Below are 23,461 nucleotides of genomic sequence, written 5' to 3' on the forward strand. Positions count from 1 at the left end.
AAGGAAGGAAGGGAGGGAGGAAGAAAGAAAGGAAGGAAGATAGAAATGATACTTAGGGGGAAAATGTATCCTTCTAATGATTTCCAAGATCTCCCTCACTATGTTATAAAAATATGGATACAGAGGGGGAAAGTATCATTCTAGTGATTCCCATGAGTCTCCTCTGTTTATTACCAGATTAGATCAGGAGGATTTCTAGGGAGAGACAAGCCACCTGTCTCTCCTGGCCTGTGTCCTGGGCAAGAGGATTCAGGGTGAGGCAATGGTTCTTCTGAAGAGCTGGGCGATGAACATGTGGGACTCCAAGAGCTCCCTCCTGATGAAGGAGATGTTCATCCCTCCTGCCTGCCACCCACCCACCCTGGGCCATTATCACATCTGACTAACAGCCTGGAACTGGCTGGGAGCTCTGTGGGGAGGAAGCCTCTTTTGTGTGGAGGTTTCCTTAGGGTGAGAAACCACCTCTCACCATCCTGTTCACACCTGGGGAGGAGTTGGGTTCCCTGTGCCTGTGAGCAGAGCACTGCCATATGGCCCAGAGCCTGGCCCAGTCAGTGAGCGCCTCCAAGCCCAGTTGTCCCTGGTTGGCTCTCTCTTTCCCCTTCTGCCTCACTGCACCATCTGCAGCCACAGGAGGGAGGGAAGGCCCATCAGCCTGTTCCCGGATCTCAAATAAAAAGATTCTTAGCTTGTCCAGCTCTGCTTTCTCCCTAACAACACTGAGTCCCCACCTTATCTTCCACCTAAGAAGCACGACAGACCTGTTCTCTGCTTTCCAGGAGCGCACAGTCCAGATGGAGAGGCCACACAGACATGCACACTCCAGCAGGGGAACAAGCCCAGCCCAGGGCTGGGAAATCTTGAAATAAGTGTAGGGAAAGGCCAGGGACTGGCTGGAACAACTTGGGTGGCTCTATGGAAGAGGAAGGGCCTCAATGGGGACAAAAGAAATAGTAGTATTCAGAAGAGTGGAGGAGAGAGGAGGCATCCAAGCACCAGGCCCAAGAAGCCCTGCTCTTAGGAGAGCATCCTTCAGGCTCTGACTTTATATCTGTCATGTGCCCCCAAGACCACATCACAGCACATAGACACCCTTGTGCTTTATGCTTGGGTCCCGTCTTCGGACACCAAGCCAGTCTGCGAGCCCTTGGAGAGCAGGGGCTACGCAGTATTTCTCTATACATCCCATGAACATAGTACGGTGGATGTATAGCCTGGTGCGAAATGAACATACTCATGCATGCACACACAGACACACACTGTTAAACACCTACTGTGTGCTGCCTACTAAACAAGACACCTTGTAAATTATATGTAATACTTATGAATAGCCTGGGAGGTAGAGACTATTATTCTAATTTACAAATTCAAAAATTGCGACCCAAGAGGATTATTCAATCAAGGTCATGGTTAATCTGAGTCTGAGTTGTATGTCACACCTGTCTGACTCAGAATCTGTCCTTTCCGATGCTATGTTAGAGCAGAAATCTACTGCTCTGCACAATTCAGCTGGAGCATCTGCTTATCAAGGTAGCTCTTTACTTTGTCCTGGTTCTCACTGTTAAGTCAGCTTGCTTGGAACCTAATATATATATATATATATATATATATATATATTAGGATTTGGTTCTGCTGCATAAATGAAATTAACAAACAAAAAATAACATTGCTTCTATTTTCTCTTGAGGAAAAGCTGCCCAAAGGGAGATAGTCTTAGGGTGGGATGGCAGCTGCATGGTCACTGAGTCTTCCAACAGTAGTCCTTCCAACAGTAGAGACAGAAAGGGAGAACTGGCGGCACTTAGGAGATTGCTTAGTCCAGCTGCCTCCTTTTCCAGAGAGAGAATCTATGAGTAGGAGAGGTCAGATCCCCTGCTCAAGGTCACAGGGATAGCAGCCCTTGACCCCCAGGACCTTTCCATTTCAGCCCCTTTGGACCCTTACAACTTCTTTGTACTGGAAACTCCACCAAGCTGCTGCTAAGCCATAAGCTGCTGCCAGGACAAACGTGAGGATGAGCTCTTTAGGTAGCACTCAGCAAGGAGAGTACAGAGCTCTGCAGAGCCCAAGGACAGCATTGACACACACAGTGTCCATTCCAGTGGAGGTCCATTCCAGTGGAGGTCCATTCCTCTGGAACAGCTCATGCATGACCAACAACTCACTGGATACAAGACGTACTTGGGACAGCAAGAGACATTTGGGAGGTATTTTCTCTTTCTTTACCCAACTAGCTCCTTGGTTCATGTGTTTGACATCTTTTGACCACTATAATGAATGCCTGAAATAATCAACTTAAACAGAGGAGAGGTGCACTGTTGGCTCACAGTTTTGGAGGTTCCAGGCCATGGCTGGTTGGTTCATTGCTTTGAGCCTGTGGTGAGGCAGCACTCCTAGGGGGAGCCTATGGTGGAGCAAAACCACTCAGCTCATGGGGGGAAATGGAGAAAGAGAAAGAGACCAGGGTCCCACAATCCCCACCAAGGGCACACCTGATGACCTAAAAACCTTCCGTTGGATTCCACATCTAAGGTCCCACTCCTTCCCAATACCACCACACTGGGGACTATGCCTTTAACACAGGACCATTAAGGGACCCTTGAGATCTGAATTATAGGACTTCTCAATGAGTTAGGTACAAGTTTCCTTTGGGAAAAAGCAAAACCAAATAAAGCAGACTCCTATACTTCTCTCCCAGGAATTCTAAACCAGGAGGTCTGGGTAGGGCCCAGGAAACTGAATTTTTGCCATGTGCCCCAGGAGATGGTGGCAATGCCATGCAGGTACTACCTGAGGGGAAGTGATTAGGAATCTCTGTTCCAGATGATGGATGGACATTGGCTTTCTTGTACCATCACCATCCTAGAGTTGATCTTGTCCAGGAAGATGGCATGGTGGAAGGTCTGTTGCCCACCCTGCTTTTCTCGATTTATCAAGCCAATGTTGAGAAGTTCTCACTGCAGCTCTAACTTCCCACCTCCCACTTTAAGTGTCTTTCTTTCTCCAGTGGTAATGGGAAGCCAGCTAATCGCCAGCCTCCATATCCTAACCCTTCACAAACTTGAAGGCTCTTACTAGGTCACCTGTCAGCCTCTCTTCTCCCAGTTAAATAATCCCCATCCCTCTCACCTCTCATCCAAGGTCCTATTTTCCAACCCATCAATCATTTCCACACTTTTCTCTAAATGTTCTCCAAGTTCTCTCCAGTCCTGAGTTGTCTTTGTTCCTAATTCTTCTCTTGAACAGTTTGTGTTTTGTGAGATAAAAAAAAAAAAAAAGTCCTGCTCCAAAAGGATTCAAAGGCTATTTTGACAGGATTAATTTAAGAAACCTCCCTGCGGCATCCCAGCAATCCAGGAAAGAGGGCAGGTTGCATAAGAAAGTCTGAGGAAGGTACTACAATAAATACTCCATTGTCACCATGACAATGCACCCCCCCCCCCAAATTCCCTAGGTGCTTGCTCAAGCATCAAGGTGATTCTAGCCATGAAGATCTACCTCAGGTTTCCTCAGACAGCCAGGAAAGGACTACTGAGCTTTCCAGTTGATTCCAGTAGGAAAGTTCAGGAGGGCAGGCTGGGACTACCCAACCAAGGAGGCGGAAACCAAATGGAATATGTGAGCCAAACCTGAAGGGAAGATGGATTGAAGACAGGTGGGCCATCAGTAGCCCTGTGAGAGCACATCAGTTAATCTCAAACAGGAATTCACTTTGCAGATGTTGTGGTTTGGATGTGAGTTATCCCCCACAAGCTCATATATAAGACAATGCAAGAAGGTTTGGAGGAGAAATGCTTGAGTTATGAGAATCTTAACCCTGGTGGAATTAGCTCAGTGGTAACTGAAGGCAGGTAGAATGTGGCTGGAGAAGGTGGTTCATTGGGGGGTGTGCCTATATTTTGTATCTGGTGAGTGGAGTCTCTCTGCTTCCTGATCATCATATGAGCTGCTTCCTTCCACCACACTCTTCTGCCATGATGTTTCTGCCTCACCTGGAGCCCCAAGGAACGGAGCCAGCTGTCTCTGAAATTGGTCACCTGAAATGAGCCCCCAAATAAACTTCCTCCTCGATCGTTCTGGTCCCGTCTTTTAGTCGAAGCAGCGAAAAATCTGACTAAAACAGAAGGAGACTTTTAAGAGGTACAAAAGCCTTCTCCAGAGAAAGATATGAAAAATCAGCCAGGTGGGGAGAAGGAGAAAGAAAGGCCACGAGACAGACAGAATACCAAGAGGGACAAAGTCCAGTGGTTGCCACAGACTTATTTTCTCTGAAGAGTGGGAAGAAAAGGGGAAGACAGCAGAGGGAAGAAAGGGCAGTGGAAGGGGCAGGGAAATGGAGAAAGAATTTGCCTGCACAGCCCCGAGGGGCCCAGAAGAACAGTTCCTGCACCACTTTGTGCGGAGGGACTGTAGGGTTTGCTGGGAGGTAAAGCAAGTGGGCATCAGATTCTAAATATTTCCTGAGAGGTGATCTCACAGAACAGCCCTGTGGGTGAGCGCACTGTTCTCCACCCACAAACTGCCCACTGCTTTATGGCTAAGCCGGACTCTGCAGCTTCCAAAAAGCCCAGTGTACTTGGTAGCTCACAACTTAGCACTTCTCTCTTTTCAAATCTCTTCTTTTTAGCCTATTTTGGTCTTCCCAACAAAATAGGCATATATTAGTTGTAAATGCCTAAGATGATAGGCACTGGATTTGGAGATCACAGTTAATTGCCAGTACTAACCCCTACTAGGTGTGCCCCTGAGGACATGTGGAAGTCTCTTGGTCCAATAGACGGAAAGAGCTGTAATAAGATTGAGATGCAATGATGTAGTTCCATGCCCACAAATGTTGGTTAAATAAGAATGCCTAGATATCTTTCTGGATATATTGAAAAGAGAGAGACAGAAGAATGGAGAGAGAGGAGAGCAAGAGAGAAAAAAAAATAGACTACCACTTCTCCTGGAACCACCTCAATCTATTCTCAAATGGAGGGAATATACTGGACATGGACATTTCAGATGTGACTGACAAATCACCAGTGGGGATGTGTGGCATGTCTTGTTGTGGTTCCTTTTTTTTTAAGGAAAAATAAACAGCAAGTAGACAGAGACCTTTCTCCTCCCTTTGGTTCATTCCCAAACCATGGCCCAATAGCTAATTTTGTTTATTAGCCTCTTTGTTCACTAATTAGTCATTATGAACAGCTGGAGAGTGGATTACTCACCTTGAAGAGAGGGAATTGTGTGCTCCGGAGAGATGTCACTTAGGGAGAAACGAAGAACCTCTCCAGATACAAGATGAACCAAACAAAACATGCCCCAAATTAGACGCATCCTTCAGAGGGCCAAGAAAGAAAACAGCTTTATTTGTCTCCGTATGGCCAACATGCCGCCCCCTGGTTTCTGGGTAGTTGTCTCTCTAGTATCTACTTTCCTGGGGAAACAGAAATACCAGAAGCGAGGTAATTCTCTTGTAATTTTAGATGTGCTTGAAACCAGGCAGTATAGCTGGGGAACAGCAGGTTGTTCTGGATGGAACAGAAAAATCTAATCTTGAAGAAAAGGAAAGCCCGATTCTAATCTTGTCCAAGTGTAACATAAAAAGCCTAGAGATCACTTGTATATCCCGAGCATAGCTTAAAACCACCAGGCGAAGCAGCCTTTGTGTTTTCAAAACCTCATGGAGAGGATGCTAGGCAGGGCAGCTGTGGCACTTTTGAGACATCAAAGAAAAGAATGAAGCTGCTTTCTGGAATAGGCAAGGCCCAGGATGGGATCTAGAATCCAGCATCTATCGCATGCGAGCTGTGTGACCCTGGGCAAGCTACACAAATCTTTCTGCAACTCGGTGTTCTCGGCTGCAGAATGGGAATGCCGATAAAGGAGAAATGAAGTGATGCATGCAGAACACCTCGTATGCTTAAGGGGAGGCGTGCAAGATGACCATGTCCAGCCTCTTTTTGAAAGCAGGTATGGATTTTTCATTCTCATTTACAAATGAGGGAACTAAGTTCCCAGGTCAGGGTCAGACCATTGGTCCTGGTGTGGAAGGAGTTGACCGTAACACAAGTAATCTGACTCTTTCTGCCATGTCTTTCTGTCTCATCAGAGCACCCCAAAGTGGGGTGCCCCTAAGGCGCTACCAGTGTGAGGAGCGTCTACCCCTGCCAGCCTTGGGGCAGAAGGGCAGGGCCTGGGCCAATTGAAGTACCAGGCTGATTGCCTGCCTCACACCTTTCCCTAGAATGCAGTTAGAACGTGACACTTTGCGAGTTCTGAGGTGAGAAGGCTGGGAAGTCCTGCTCCAAACCACACTGCCTCTTGGGACAGATTTTGGACAGTTCTATACTTTTGCAACTCACTGAAAAGAGTTGGGGCTGTGGTAGTTCAGTTCTTAGTGCTGTCTTTTTTTGGGGGGGTGGAGGATGAGAAAATCAGAAAACTGCTCTGTCACTGAGACGCATGGCAAATAAGAAGCTAAAACTCCTCATGGTCACAATTTACTAATCTGTACAATTGTCACACTTGTCCCTAAGCCCTTGCATTCACTTTCTCAGGACGCTGGTCTAGGCCAACAAGGTCAGCTGGGGCTGGACCCTGTATATTTCCTGATTGTGAAGCAAAGGAAAGATTGAGCTACTGCCCAAAATAATTGGTGCATTTGCCTAATGATTTGCAGGGCAGCTTAGATTCGATTCAATTTGATTCAATTTAACTAAATGAATTCAATTCAGCCCCATTTATTGAGTGTCCATCTAAATGCAATGTCTTGCCTTGGCTCCTTGGGGTGTTGGCAAGGAGGAATGGGCTGGGGAAAGACACAAGTAGCAATGTCCTGCCTCTAGGAGCTCACCATGGAAGGAGCTGGATGGACATGGAGACACACCAGACTACCCCAAACAGGGCCTCTCGACCTCAGCACTCTTGATGAGTCTGGCCCAGTAACTTTTTGGTGTGAGGGAGCTGCCCTTGTATGTAGGATGGTTAACTGCATCCTTGGCCTCTACCCACTAGATGCCAGTAGCACCCCTTTCTCTTGTGACAACCAAAGCTACATATTCCAAATGTCCCCTGGGTGGCAAAATTGCCCCTTTTGTAACCCACTGCTAAAATAGGAGGTTAAATTTCATTGATTCTATAAAAGAGGGTACATCAAATGTTGTGTGGGCAAAGAGGCAGGTGACTCATTCTGACAAGGACAGGCTTCATAGACAAAGTGACATTTGAGCAGGGCTTGAGACAGTGAGTGGGGTTTTGACAAGTACTACTTCTATCTTAATAAGGCAAAAACAAAGCAGCATAAAATACTGAGACCCAATGTGAAGAGACATGGCATAAACTACAAACTACAGGAAGGTTCTCAAAATATTTAACAACCAGTGTGAAACTCACCAGTAGAAAAGAGCCTTTGGAGCAGATGGGAGTAGAGTCCTGTGCTAGAATTAACCTTTCAGCGGGGAGGGTCTTAGCAGGGGCAGAGGCACATGGGGGGCTCAGGGAAGCTGATATTTTCCAACATTTTCACAACTGAGATGTCCTTGTTGCTGTATGTCAGCCTAATGCGAGGCTGCCCTTCCCCTCTGCAGGAGGGCAGATTCCCAAAGCTTCCTCCACTCTTGATCTTAAAGGAAGGCTGGAAACAGCTCTGACCAAAGTTGAAACCCCTTCCAGTCTGAAGGCTCATGCTAATTGCATAACCAAGAGAAGGTAAATATGATAAATACTGCGGGGTCAGGGGAGCAGGGCTGCTTGGCCACTGCAGGTGTAGCAGCCTAGCACCCTCCTTTATGGAAAGTTACAGCCCCTGCTCAGTTCTCCAGCCCCAGGCCTCCATGATTTGGTTTCATTTCTCTCAAGTCCTTGGGTCTAAGTGCACACCTGGGTTGTACAGATTTCCCCACCAAAACAAAACTTAACACTGGGGGGAATCCCTCAGCTCTGAAATGATTATTCAGGTTGAGAGTAAAGAGGTGGAGAATAACCCAGGGGGATGTAGCTATAACCGGAAGTCAAGGTCAGCCTTTCTGTGCCTGGGGGAAGCAAAAGCAGGAGCCAGGCATGCAGGATTCTTTTGCTGCACTCAGAGAAAATCAAATTATTATCTACCTTGTGGGCAGGAGTGCCAGATCTCTCTCTGCTGACCAAGACAAAGGAATGGACCCCAATTTCTGGTCTCTTCTACATTGTAGGTTACTGTAATGAGAAGCTTCTCACAGCCCTACGCACAGCTAGGGAAGCTCACGTTCAGGCAGACATTCCCCTCTCTTGGTTCTCTGGTTCTCAAAGACAGAATGCAGGCTGGCTGCTGACTAGATGCATCAAATCCATCTCCCAACCCCACCAGTATTTCCATCATGACTGCAACTCAGTGGGTCCCTGGTCGCTGGTAAGCTGCTCTTCCGGAGAGATTTTGTTTATCACAACTTAGAGCAGGTGGCTGGAAAAGGACCCCAAGACACTGGAGTAAGGACAAAGCCTGTTTGCCTGGCCTTCTGCACTCCAGTTCCTGCCTTGCATCGGGCTGCTGGGACAGGCATGGGCAGAACAGCGGGGATCTGAGGTGCTGGGGGAGAGAGGGGTGCTGGCAGCCTGACTGTGCAGCGCAGATGTGGAAGGCAGGGCTTGCACTGGGTTAGGAGCTTCCGGAAAACAGATTCCATTCAGTCCTTCCCAATAACCCCCAACGTCATCCTCATCACATTTTGGAAGCAATTTCCTAATTCTGCCAACTTTCCATAGCTCCTGGACTACTGCAATGGTGGCCTGTTGGGTCTCTATGTCCAGAGTCTTTCCTCTAACTCCAGTGAACACGGCTGCCATAGCAGAGATGCCAGATCCTGACTAGCATTTCATAGCACAACCTTTCTGGCCACATACACAGAGACCCAGTGCTACAACATAATGTTGGAAAAACATAACCTGGCTTTCGGGAGCCAGAGGTGTGGCTCCTCCACCATCCCAGCCTCACTGTTCCCTCTTCCCTCCACTCACTTCTCCCTTAGCCAGGCACATCTAATCTGATCCCCATCACAGGTCCGACCCAGGTCTTAGCCTCTGCTTTCCCTCCCATCCCTGGATGTTCTCCCCTTCTGTCCTGTCATAGCTGAGGCATAATTCATGCTTCACCTCCTCCAGGAAGCTCTCCACACCAAAGTACTCTCCCCGACCCTAACACCACCAGGGGGAATCTAATCCAAGACAGGCTCCACAGATTCTTTGGGCTGTGACTTGATTAAAGCAAACCCTCGAAGTTTTCTCCATTCCACCTCTTCTTTGGGGAAGGCTGAAGCCACCTGAGAATTGAACACAGGTCTTCCCGGCTGCTCCCAGTCCTAGTGCTAAGCATGGAAGGGCCATGTGCCCAACAAAGTAATCAAAGGCAGCAGTGAAGAAGCATTCTTGGCAAAGAACAGGTAGGGAGTCCAAAAGGAGGGCCACAGAGTCACAGGTCCCCACAGGGGACTAGGGGCTTTGGAACTTCCCAGCTCTCCAGTCTGAATCAGAGACCTGTGGGGTAGCTGAGTACCTCTCTGCAGGGTCCATCATCTCAGCCACATTTGCTAACACAAAAGCCCTCAGCATCCCTACTGGAGCGACTAGGTCCTCCTCTAAACTCCCACCCATATTCCTAACCTCAATGCTGACCTCCCCACAGCAACCAGCCTTGCACATGGTGGGTGCTCTCTCTGTGCTCTCTTCCCCAATAGCAATCTGTCTATCCTTTCGTGTATGTTTATAAGCATTTGTATTGCAAAGTCTAATCTGACCCTCACTTCTGCTCTGACAAAGTTAGCGTGAACATCATTATCCAATTTTACAGACTGGCAACAGTTAAGTTCAGAGAGGCTAATTGCCTTTTCAGAGCCTGTATCACAACCCTAAAGTAGGTCAGGATTAATCCTCAGTCTGTTCTCATCCCCTGACACTCACCTGTCCTCAGAATAGACTTTCCCCAATAAATTGACCATTGCTTATCCCATGGTCCTCAGGGGTAACAAACATCTCCCCTCCAAGATAAGGAGTAGAAGCTGTTACTGGCAAAGGCCAGGATAACAACAGCAAGGCAGAATCCACCTGGCACATCTTGGGAAGGTCTTCAAACACTACCACATGGCACCAAATCTTCCTGCAACCCACACACTTCAAATGCAGGCAGCTTGTTTTGTATGATTGATGAAGACTTTTTTTTAACATAAGAATTTAATTACAGGGTAACTGAATTTCCAGAGGGCCTGTCAATTGAGGTCTCACCGTTTAGACCTTCTGACAACCTTCAGCAGACTAGGCAACCTCATTAACTGAGCAAGGAAGGGGGAGCAGACTGCAGAGCTATACGGGTGGTGTTTTCCAGTAGGGCCTCTTGCCAAAGACCCACAGTGCGGGTCCAGGGACATCAGGTGAGCAGCTACAATGATGACACCCCACACTGTCCACTTTCTCACTACACTGTTGCAGAGTAAATCAGGACCCCAGAAGGGGAAGTTTGTGGCCCTGGGGACATGGGAGACCATGTTGCATCTGGGGTGAAAGCCAGACACATTTCAGCCAATACATTTCAGAGTCAGGTCCCAGAGAACACAGCAGGTTACTCAGGCCTGCTGCACTGTGCAGACAGAAAACCTGATGAGACGGGAGTCCTGGCTTCTGATTCCAGACCTTTCGGAAGACTGTGGATTGTCTTCCTTGCTCCACTTTCTTTGATGGATAATTTCTGGACCCTGGGTGTGTGGGAGAAGTGGTAGGCATGTATTTGGGGTACCAGTGGGGAGAGGGATTGTCCAAGGGAACTTAGAACTGCAGATCCTACATGGAAGGAAACATGCCTCTGGACAATAAGCACAGTCAAAAACGCACATGCTGTGTCCATTCTGCATTCACCCAACAAAATGAGAGCAAGCTCTCCAGCAAGGATAAACGGGAAAGAAGGCTTTGGAAATCACCAGTGTTGCCACACCCTCTTTACCCCACGTTTGCATCAGCCTACCCCAAGGAGGAACAGAGAAGCAGAGCCATTCCTGACGAGGCCACCAAGGTAACCAACCTGCCTCTGGGGCCAGGAGATGGCCACAAAGATGCCTGGCTTATTGACTTTGGCCACTTCAGCAAAGACAAGATGGACAGAGGGGTCTTTTCTTCAGTAGTTGGCCATTGGAGTCTGGGGGTGATCGATCTTCCGAATTCCAGATAAGCAATGACAAGGCAGGATTAGAGCCGTGACTCTCAGTCAGGCAACATTTTGACCCCCCTGTTCCCAGGGGACATTTGGCAGTATCTGGAGACTTTTTCAGTTGTCACAACTGGGGAGGGAAGGCTGCCACGTCATCTCATGGGTAGAAGACAGGGATGCTGCTAACCATCCTACGACACACAGGACAGCCCCTGGCAAGAGAATTATCCATCCCAAAATGTCAACAGGGCCAAGGTTGAGAGTTATTGAGTTATGATATCTGAAATAGTTTATTCAGCAACTGCCTTGAAATGGCCCTAAAGGGACAGAGGCTGGAACCAATGGCTGGAGCCTCTATGAGGCTGCACTTGACTAGAGTTTTTAAACAGGAGGCTCCTAACAATTAGATGGGCACAAAAAGGAGCCTCCATCATCCTTGAATAATTTTTTGAAAAACCTTCCATGAAGACCACAAAGGGACTCCTGAGTCAGGCAGAAGAATGCATAGGTGACGTGCACAGTCCTTTCCAACCCAGAAGACTCCAGTATCCAATAATCAGAAGGCTATGGAGCTGGGGGAGGAAAGACAGATGTGGAGGGTACCTGCTAAAGGGAGCCATGCTCAGCAACTGCTCAGTGGAGAAGGGATGAGAGAAAAGGGAGACTAAACAACTCACACCAACAAGAGCAAGCCGCAGGGAGATGTGTTAATCATTTAGAGAGGTGTCCAGCCATCCAACATTTGGGCGTTTGGGTTTTTCAGTTCACTGGAAGAACTGGTGACCCAACCCAGCCTACTTCCTCTGCTGCTCACTGTCCTTGTGGGATGTTTGGTCCCTTTCTAACCCCTTGATCTTGCTCTTTCTCCTACTTGAAAGGTGGTACTGCATAGGAATTAGGGGCACAGAATGCCTGGTCCAAATACCAGCATGGCTATGGACTATTCATGTGAGTTTGGGCAAGTTACAGGAGCTCACCAGTACCTTAACTTTCTCATCTATAAAATGGGATGATAAGAGTGTCCTCCCTGCCAAGGTTGTAATGAAGCATTCAGCACTGAATCTGGCATGTGATGTGCACTCAATCAATGTTGACTGGTATTAATACTGTCACAGCCTAGCCCTGGGGAGGGTCCAGTCAGGGACTTCTCTGAACTTTGGACGCTTAACAGATGGAAGTGCCATGGGGTCTCTGGCCTCATGTGAGAGAAAGCATATATAGCAAGGGAAAGATTTTCTCATAGGCCACTACAACAGGATGTTACTAGAAGAAAAGGGTCAACTTCTCACTAGAGTTTCCCAGACAAGCCACTGAGTGAGCAAACACAATTCCCAAGATGATTGTCCTAGCCAGAGACCCAAAAAGGAATCCTGGAAACTCAAAAATGCTGGGGCTACCCCTCTTTCCTTGCTGTTTCTTCCTCTGGTCCTCTCTGAAACCAGCACATCTACTCATATCAATTCAGGGGAAATTATCTTCTTTTCTCCCTAAGACAAAATGAATCACGAATGTCTAGAATCCTAGTCAGAATGGCAATATCTTCGGAGCACTACTGTAGACAGAGCCCTTTACAAAGGGTATGTATGCCAGGAACTGTGCAAGACCATTACCCTCATTCAACCATCCTATTCCCATCCTCTGGATGAGGAAATAGAGGCCCAGAGAACCAGAGTGGCTCAAGACTCCAAAGCAACCGAAGCAGAGCTGAGATATAAAGCCAGGTCTGTGTGTTGCTCCCCAGCTCTTCCTAGCCCTCCCCAGGACCCTTCTGATACACCCAGCCCCGCCTTTCCCTTCCATGGCAATGCTAAGCACAGAGCTATGGCTGCCGAGTAGAGGAGGGCAGCGTAGAGGTGTGGGAGCCCATCTTCTCCTTGCATGATGTACCCCTACTATGCTCCCAGCCTGGCAGAATCAAGCATTTTATCGCCAAAAATTTACTCCATGTCAGTCTTTCCATTCTTCTCCTTAACTAAAGGGGCAGGTGGAGAAGATTCCAATTGACACAGTCCTGGGGTATCTCCCTGATAGCCAATTGAAAGCTTGTATACAGTTAAAACTCAACCCAAACTGTTTCCATTTCCCAAACCTGCTAAGAGCCGCATCCCAAGCCAAGCCGCAGACCTCACAGACACTGGAGCTTCGTTTGGTTGCACTTCCATCCCAAAGGCATTTTCATTTTACCTTAGCAATGTTTTCCCAGTCCCTGGGAACACACTGTTAGAGTAAACCAATTCAGCACTCTAGAGCCTTGGCCCTGGTACTGAATGGCAGTGTGACCTTGGATGGGTCACCTCCTCTCTCTGGGTCTCAGTTTCCCAAGCTGACAGATGAAGGGACCACATAAGATAACTCACAGTCTTTTCTGGGACCACCATCCTTCAATTCAGTGTGGGCTGAGGGACAATCATTTTCATCACTCTTCCAAGCTAACTGAACTCTAAAGCATAATGCTGGCAGTTAACGCCTGTCTCTAAAAGGAATTCCATTATTGAGGCATTTAGGAACTGGGTCGACTTCAAAGGAAGCCTTTTCTGCTGGAATCTGAATGCTGACGTTACTGGGTCACATTTATCCGCATCCCCACCTTTTTTTCTTTTTGTGGTGCTAGGGATGGAACCCAGGGCCTCGCACATGCTAGGCAAGTGCTTTACCACTGAGCTTCACCCCCTGGCCCACCATATCTTGAGCATTCCAGGCAGCAACAAGCTTGGGAGCTATTCCCCACTGTTACCCAGTTCCTGAGAAAGGAGCCTTCTCCCTGAGACACTCCCAGATCTTCTCCAGGGCGCCCCACGTTCTGTGTCCCTCTGGGAGAAATCTTCAAGTGTGGCAGGCAGACGGAAGCATGAGTTTATATTCAGCATGCCAAACATTCTCTGGATGACTTCTAAACATAACCAGGCCTTAATATAGTGCCTCTTCTTGTGCCGACTACTCGCTTGAAATCCTTGCTCACTCGGCTCCTCAGCCCCATTCCCGTGGGGAGACTATTTGTAGCCCTAAACCAGGTGTCATGCCTCAGTGAGAAGACACCATACCCGCCAACAGGAAGGGAGTTCTTAAATATGCCAATCACCTCCATGTTTGGATTGTCTGACTAAGTTGTTGAGAAGCTGCATGAGTGAGTCATGGGTTGCAAACCACTGGGAAGTCCCCCGCACTCTGGATCTGAAGGGGTCTGAATCCTTATGGCCAGCACTCAGGGTGGCTAGCTGGCCCTGGCAGGGAGGTGGGTCTGCAGGCCTGCATTCCTGCTGAGGAGAGAGAGCTGAGGCTTTACCTGGGCAGTCTATGCCCCTCTCCACCTGAGGTCATCACACCCTGACAGCCAGCCTGGCACTTCCCTACCTTTGGGACAGGAAAAGGAGAATATAGGGCTCATTCACAGTGGGGAGTCAACTCACTGCAGTTTCTAGAACATTCTTTTGTTCATGAAACCTCACTGAGTTCCCACTGGATCTTTCAAAGGGTACCAAAAGCTGTTTCCAATAGCCCTAGGGCAAAATCCTCTTACTCCAGGCCCCTTCTTTTGGGGTCCAGCCCTCTCTTTTGAATCTGGTATGAGGCCTGAGACCCTGCCCCATCCCTTCATGTACTTAGTCCCCTGGAGCAGGTGGAGAGGTAGGATAGGGGTCTAGAACCTGCTTCCAAGGTGGGAACTTTTCCTGCAGCAGACACTATTCAGGGACATTGCTGGCGAGATCTGTCCCAGGGTCCAAAGCTCAGGCATGAATCAGACAAGGAGAAAATGGGGACTGACCATGTGCATGAGGACTAGGGAATGGGATGCCAGAAGGCAAATACTCCCTGGAATTCCAAAGGTATGAGCAATAGAAAGCTGGTCCAGGGTCTTCTGAAATCTCTTGTCTTAGGACCCTACTGGATCAGAGGAATCCCTGGGAGAGCAGCACATGAGCATCAAGCCCATAGCCTGCTGACTTCTGTGACCTGAGCTGCCTGTACTCCTGACCTCTCTTGAGGCTCTGCATGACCTGCTGGTAAACATGTGAGACATAACTTTCTGTCCTCATCCATCTCCAGAGAGTGTAAGCTGGATGATGGCTCTTTTCAAGATGAAACAAAACAATGAATTCTGTTCCTGTGCCTGGCACATAGCACTTAGATGCTGGCTGAAATGCAAATGAAAATAAAATGATCTGGAAGATGGGTTATGTGGGTACTTGTAAATCTCACTTCATTCACTCCTCACTAATACATGTGGGAAGGTGATAAAGGGTGCACTCTTTCAATAATTTGTCCTTTCATTCACTCTGATACTAACTGTAAACCCCCGGCAAGCTCTTAGACCCCTGGAGAAAGCACAAGGAGCAAGGCCTGGTCACTGCCCTGGGAAGTGCAGGGGAGCCAAGGATCACAGGTGGGAGACTGGCTAAGGCAGGGGCATGATCCTTCACAAACAGGGGTGGCCACTCATCTAACCTGGATGGAATCGGGTGTCTCTGAGTCCTGTGAGGTTTGTGGTACAAGCTGGTAAAAGGTTTTGCAATGAGCCTAGGGACTAGAATTCTGAGAATGGTGTCTGGAGATGAGCTGGTTAATCATGGACACCCCCTGCAATCCTTGAGAGTGAGTGAGAATCCAAAATGGCTGTCACACACACTGTTTAGTGTATATTTGAGAATATACCTATATGATCTTGCCATAAGGTAAATACAAAATCAAGGTTTATTGTCCACATCACATTTTGACTCCTGGATTCTAGATGTTATCTTTGAAGGCCTTCCAATCACTTCCTGCTAAGCCCCAGCCAAAACTGCACTTTGTTATGTTGTTACATGCAAGGAGTCACTCTCAAGGTTTGGGGGTCAGTGACTATGCTCCAAGGTGCATGCTGTGGCATCTTTAGAAGACTAAGGAAGCATTTGGCAGAGCCCTAGCCACCTGACACAGAATCAACATCTCTTCCTGGAACCACAAATTTAAAAAATAATAATAATAAACTCAGTGTTCCAAAGCCCAGACAGTGGAAACATTTCCCCTAGGATCTGAGATGTTAGCTTGGCCCAGGCCTAGGGAGCACAGATAGGTCTATACAGACACACACACACACACACACACACACACACACACACACACAGAGACATATGTGCACCCCATCCTTCCTCAGCTCCACGTTCGGATAACCAGATCCTGGCTATCACCTTGCAGGGGAGCCGGGCTTTGGGAAGGTTTTGCAATGAGCCTAGGGCTCCCTCAGTGACCCTTGAGGCCACTTTGGTGAGTCTGATGGAAAACAGAGGCAGGTCAAGCATCTTACAATCTCCTCTGATGGCCTCCCAATGGCTAAGGTCCTTTACAGACTAAATCCAGGTATCAGAGGTGATTGATGGGGGTAGCAGGTAGCTGGGAAGGATATCAAAGGGATATATGGGTTTCTTCTTTCCTCCATATAGGCCCTAGAGCTTGGAATTTGGCCCAGGGAAGATGAAATTCAAACACATCAACATCATACTTTGTTCCTTTAGGGCCTCAAGGATAATCACGGGGCACAATATGACCCAAATGGCACAATATCCTCTGTGTCATTGTTTTGAAATGAACTATTTCTGGTGGCCAGCCTAGATCAACCTTCAGGGAGAGTAGCAGGCAATTTGCATAAGGAGACAAAAGTCACCTTGTAATTAAGAGCACAGTCTTCAAAATTAAGCTGACAGCTCCAGCCCAGCCTGGCACTTTCTAGCTGGGATCTTAGGGAAGTTACTCAATGATTCTTTGTGCCTCCTTTTCTACACCTTGGAATGCAGAGTCTAACTTCTAGAAGTATTTGTGAAGGCTGGTTAGTGGGTTAATATATGTAATAAAGCATTTACCTATAACTAAGTACTTAAACTATCAAAATATTTTGGAACCAGATGGTTACTAGCCATTGCCCGAGGCCCTCAAGAATCTCTCACCCCTTTGGTTCTGCCTCTGGGGGTCCCAGGACCTCTCCATGATCCAGCTATTCAGGTATTAATACCTGGCGGGCAGGTGGAGCTTGCCTGAGCCTGTACTGAAACCTGGGCCACAGCACTGTCCCATGTGTGATGTCACCTCTGCCCTGTAGACTCTCATAAATTCCTTCTTAACCTCAGTACACTCCGAAGCACTTTCAGCAACCCTGTCCCCAGTGGATGGAGCCTTCCACTGAATGTCAGAGGTGCTCACAGTTCACTGAGAAGGGGACCTGCTTGGCTTTCTCCTAGTTCTGATTGAGCATGCGATTCCTCTGCAGATTATTCAAACTCAGAGACACGTGGGCTCACAGCCAGAGAACTTGACCTTGTATGATTCCCAGCTTCATTTCTAGGTCAGAGATGTTTGGGAAAACTGAAATCAATGTCCACACTTCTGTGAAGCTAGGAAAACCCCAAGACCAGTAGTCCTTGGAGACCCAGCACATGCTCATCAAAGTAAATATTTCTTAAAGAAACAAGAATTAAATCCACCTAATCCCCCCACTACTACACACCATCTGCTCTCCCCTGTTGGGTAATCACTTGTTTTGGTGGGGTAGGAAGAAAACAGGGCATTTAAGTCAAAAGATGTGAGCTTGAATCTCAACCCTGCTGCTATTAGCGGTAGGGCATCAGGCAAGCCTCTGAAGCCCCATTGTTGAGTGCATTGTGTTGGAGGAATGAAGGAAGATGAAAGCCCCTCTCAGGGGAGGGTGCTAAGCCTGCATTCAAAAACCAGTTGAGGAAGGGTATCTGGACTGTGCGCCTTCTCATGTACCTGGTATATGCAAGAAAAATTAGTCAAATATAAACTTTAAGAGGGCGTTGCTTGGTCTGTGAATTTTGGATGTAAATGCAATCCAAAAAAGTAGAGAGACAGGGAAGATACTCAGACAAGGGCAGAGGGCACATCCCTACTTCCCTGGGGGTAAAGAGGACCCAGAGAGTGAAAACCTGGAGTGTGAAAACTTGGACACCTGAGGAGGTGCTCAGAAAGGATGCCCTTTCTTTGCCACATCATTTCATTTCACAAGCTGGCAATTTTCAATTTATCCCACAAACTTCCTCCACCAGGGACCATCACAGGTACATTCCCTACAAGCAGGTAGCAATCAGCCTTAAAAACATGACTCGTGAGATCTCACAAAGACGTTCTAGGGGGAAATGATAACTTAGATTTCAAGAAATTCTGGATTGCCTAGCAGATGTCTTTAGTAACCTAATTCTGTGTTCAAGGAAGGGATGCTCTTTAAATTTATTGCCTGAGGGAACTGAATATTTTCAAACATTCGCTGTCAGATCAACTTGAGTACTGGGGAAAGTGGCATGGTTCTCTCCATTTCCAGTACAGTAACCAAACTGATTATTACGTGAAGCAGGCAATGAAACCTTGCTCTATTCAAAAAGCGGGTACTTTTAGTAAATATTTGGTTTGTGCAGGTGTCTCTGAGTCCCAGCCTTTATTCATTTTACTATTTTTTTCATAAGAATAGCTCCTTATTTTACACAATATTATTTTTATTAATATGTTAATTGTACACATTATTGAGGTTCAGCATGATATTTCCATACATGCATACTGGTGTGCATTGATCAAATCCAATCTCTTTTCCCACCTCATCTCTACACACTTCTCAATCCCTAGCAATCACTATTCTACTTTCAGGTCAACTTTTTTTTCTTAGCTTCAACATATGAGAAAGAATAAGCTGTATTTGTCTTTCTGTGTCTGGCTTATTTCACTTAACATAACGTTCTCTAGCATTTTCCTGAAAATGACAGGATTTCATTCTTCTTTATGATTGAAAAATACTCCATGTTTGTAAATACCACATTCTTTTTTTATCCATTCATCTGTTGATGGGCACTTAGGCTGATTCCATATCTTATCTATTGTGAATAGTGCCACAGTAAACATGTGTGTGCAGGTATTTCTCTGGTATGCCCAGGAGTTGGATAGCTGGGTCTTATGGGAAGTCTATTTTTAGTTTTTTGAGAAAGCATCATACCATTCTCCACTGTGGCTGTATTAGTAGCTCCTTCTCCAGTAGTTAGTGACTCCAACCAGCTTCCTACTGCTGTATAAATAGCAGCTCAAAATCCATCTTTTCCAGGAAGCACAATCTAATTAGCACCATAGATTCTACAAACCAATGTATAACCCATCCCCCACTCTCAGTGTGGTCATCATAGCAGATTTCAAGAAATTCTGGACCATTTATCCAGCCAGAGTACTGCTATTAAGAGTGCAAATAAAACAAAGGACATCTTCTTTCAGAAAGATAACAAATACTTTTTATAACCATGTTCCAAATATCAATGGGATATAATGATACCAAAATTATTTATTTCTCTGAAATTCATATTTAACTGGGCATCTTGTGTTTGGTTTGGTTTGGCTGATTCTCTGTTTTGTTGCTGACTTTGGCAATCCTATCTGCTATCCACCTTCCTCACTTACACGTTGGAGAAAGAAGGAAAAGGTCTGTGAACAGACAACTAGAGAGGTGGCAAAGCTCACGTGCTAAATCTCAAACACTCTCCAAAGGAAAGCCTTTTAGACCTCTACCCAGTCATATTATACCCAATTTTAACAAGTTTTGTGGCGGATCATCAGCACAAAACTAGAGAGAAAGTAAAGACTTTCTAAAGGGAAGAAAGAGTGGCACAGAAAGAGTCCTGGCTTAGAATCAGAAAACCTGGCTCTGGGGCCCACTGTCCCCTGTCTAGCCTTGTGGCCTATGGCATATTGCTTAGCTCTTGCAACTTCTTGGGTGTCCCCCCCCCCTCTTTTAATCAACAAAATGGAGATGATCCTATCTACCTTGCTGAGGTAACATAAAGATTCAACAAAACCATGCATATGGAAAGCACTAAATAGTTATGTTTGTTATCACCAAGACCTACAGACAGAATAAGAAATAAGCAGCCTTTGTTTCACTGCTAGGATGGAGACAAACTATTAAAAATCAAACAGAAGAACTTATAAAGACAACACTCTGGTCTTATTTCATGTAAGAGCAAAGAACTCTGGATATGTCGATAAAACAGAGATGTCACTTCACCCCAATACAGCCCAGATGTTCAAAATGACAGCACTGAGGTACCAGGAAAAGATTAATTCACAATGTATTCTGTTTAAGAAGGCAGCAACGTGCTCCATCCGGGCAAATCTATCGAGACCCCGGGGCTTCAGTATTTGGGGTAAAGGACCCTTAGAGTTGCTTTTGAAGAATGCATTCAGTACCTCCAATGTGCCAAGCACCTTGCTAGACATTTTCACATTCATGAGCTTAGAGAGAGATTCTCTCTTCAAAGCCACTGGCTATTGTCCTGCCGATAAATATTTGTTGATTGGATGAGGAAGTGGATGAGCAATTCTCCTGTAGTAAAATTACAAAGTGCTGGAAACACAAAAAGAACTCAGGATATTCCTGGGCCCAGATTAACTCCCTTTATAAGTGACAGCACAGAGCTGGAAAAAGAAAAGGTGCCAGTGTGCACACAAAATGGAAACTCAGAAAGAACACTGGCTGTTCCCTCACCAAGGGGCATGAGTTAAGAGGTAGCTAATGTGGCTGGAATTACGACTCAGCAATTACAGGCCTACTGTAATACATCAGATGTTACTGCTTGATGGAACAAGCAATAAAATTATCATTCCTAAATATAATTTTAAGCGGTTAATATTTAATGACTCATCCTACTTCTCTAATATTTGGAAATAATCTGTTTGGTTTTTTTTCTCCCCTAACGAATGGCTGGGCCTCCTCACTTTCACTGTGTGAAAGTGGGTAGAAACCTGCCTGAGCAGTGTGTTGTGATCCTTCCCCCTATACCCCAGGGTATCAGAGAGAGTTAAATGCAACTATGAGGGGATAGGGATGTGAGGGGTTGTACAGATGGATTGCAATAAAGCAACTGTCAACCTGCAAAATCACAGCCAGGATCAGTAAGGCTGGCCCACTGGGACAGTCCCTGTCAGTCAAACTCCTTCTCAACCTATTAGGTACCCCTGCAGGTGGGTCCATCACACCCAGGTACACTTTCCAACTTAAGGTTGAAAAGTTAGTCAGGGCAGGGGAATGTCATATGACATTCTCTTCTCTGCTTCCTGATCATCATGATGGACATGGTCTTGCCCTTAGGAAATTCATTTTCTAAACTGTAGGACAAAACCCACCAAGGCAAGGAGATGACTCAAACATCTGCCAAAGAAATATGTGGATGATGTCACAGTAGAGCAAGCTGTGTAGGAAATCATCTCCCTGGGAACCTCAAGTGTCTACCTGTTATAGTTTAGATATTAGGTGTTCCCCAAAAGCTCATGGGTGAGACAATGCAGGACGGTTTAGGGATGAAATGATTGGGTTATGAGAGCCCAATCAATGAATTAATCCTCTGATTGGATTAACTGGGTGGCAACTGAGATGGGTAGAGTGTGGCTGGAGGAGGTGGGTCCCTGGGGGGTTGCCTTTGGGGTATATATTTTGTATCTAGCAAGTGGAGTTTCTCTCTCTGCTTTCTGATCATCATGTAATCTGCTTCCCTCTGCCACACTCTTCTGCCATGATGTTCTGCCTCACCTAGAACCCTGAGGAATGGGAGCCAGCCTTCTATAGACTGAGACTTCTGAAACCATGAGTCCCCAGATAAAAACAATTTTAGAGGAGGAAAAGTTTATCAGGTCCTCTGGTCACAGCAATGAAAAACCTGACTAAAACACTACCTTTGCAAAGATGGGAAGTGCAAAGCCAGAAAAGCATGCCTCCCTGAGCAAGGATTCTACAGCTCCTCAGAAAGTGACATTTCCAAAGGCAGGTCTTTGCCGGTGCTGAGTTGGAATGGTAGGAAATTGATCCAAAAGGGTTCTCAGAGATCGAATAAATGAGTCCCTCATTTGAACAGATGAAAAAGGGGAAGGGCAAAAGGAAAAACCGTGACTGTCGTGACTGTGCACAAACCTCCTAACGTGTTATCTAATCCTCACAATAATTCCTGGGGGGAGGTAGCATAAGCACCTTGCAGATCACTTGCTCAAAGTTGCACAAGTGGTCTGGAGGAGGGACTCAGGACTGGCCAACCAGTGCCCAAGCTCCTTCCAGATGCTGGAAACCACCACCTGCTGGGAGAGTGCCAGGGTAACAAAGGGAAGGAGTGGCACATCCCCGCCTAGCCTGGCGTCCTGACTGAGTCCAGGGTGCTTCCCACTTCACATATACTTCTCCTGATACCGTCCTGAGGGTTCCTAAAGTGGTGTTTCATTAAAAGTCCCCAAAATATAAATTAAACTATTACGCTTTTATTGTGATCTCTCTTCAAGAAAATCCCAGATATGGATCAAATCAACCCCCTCTCACTGGTTGCCAGGAATTCTCCAAATTCCTCTGTTGCTTCAGACTTGAGTTTCTCTTAACTACAGGTAGACAGATACAGGGTTCAGTCTGGCCATATTTTGTTAGAGATTTCACAGGCAGCTTTTGGGTCATGCTTTTAAAGAATGAAAACGTTTTAAAGAAAACATTTTCCAATACTACATCTTGTGTGTTTGTTTCCTTTCAGATGCATAAAGGTAATGCTCAGCCAGTTGGCATGTGTGTGAGGGACCAAGAGCTCTCATATTCTGCTGTTGAGAATCTGGATTCTAAGTGGCTTTTGGCAAAATGTAGCAAAAAGCATGAATTTCATCTATAAATCTCACAACCAGAATTCATCCTCAGGAATAATATTTCCAAAAGAATAAAAGTGTTTATTATACATATTGTTACATATGCTACAAGGGTATATGTAGAAGAATAAAGTCATTCTTCACAGTGTTATTGAATAACAGTGAACACAACCTCAATGCACTCAAAACAGGGAATTGATGATGGTGCCTTCATATAATTCAATACTCAGTAAGTATTAAAATGATACTATAGATTCATATTTAATGCCACAGAAGGATATTCGTGGTATATAATTAAAGAAAAAACAGATTACATAGTAGTATGTGTAGTAAGATTCTTTTTTTAAAAAAAGTATATATTTCTATATTTGCATGAGTAAAGACTGGAAGAATATACACACAAAAGACATAGTATACCTGACATCTGAGATTGTAAATGATTTATTTCTTTTTTCTTTTTCGCTTTTGAAAATGTGCCTTTTAATTTTTCTATAATGATTATGTGTGATTTGTGTAATTATGATTTCAAAATTATTCTTTAAATTAAAGCAAAAGCTGATTACTCATATCCAGGGAAGAAACAACGGAAGAAAGCATATTTTTTTTTCATAAAATGATTTATAACTCATAGTCAGATGATCAGGTTAGCCCATAAAACCTGTTAAAGAGTTCAGAGTGATC

General features: G+C 46.0%; 1 protein-coding gene and 1 long non-coding RNA gene across 23 annotated transcripts in view; one reads left to right on the forward strand and one right to left on the reverse strand.

The window, feature by feature from the left end:
• Cacna1c (calcium voltage-gated channel subunit alpha1 C) overlaps positions 1–23,461 on the reverse strand; it is a 698,188-nt gene that overhangs the window by 315,743 nt on the left and 358,984 nt on the right. The window lies entirely within an intron of this gene.
• On the forward strand, positions 4,021–21,993 carry LOC125611858. Its single transcript, XR_007342094.1, has 3 exons — positions 4,021–4,032; positions 4,666–4,667; positions 21,792–21,993. It is a non-coding gene; the product is annotated as an uncharacterized LOC125611858 (long non-coding RNA).

This window comes from Marmota marmota, unplaced genomic scaffold (genome assembly GCF_001458135.2).
Source record: "Marmota marmota marmota unplaced genomic scaffold, marMar, whole genome shotgun sequence".
NCBI classification, from domain to species: Eukaryota; Metazoa; Chordata; class Mammalia; order Rodentia; family Sciuridae; genus Marmota; species Marmota marmota.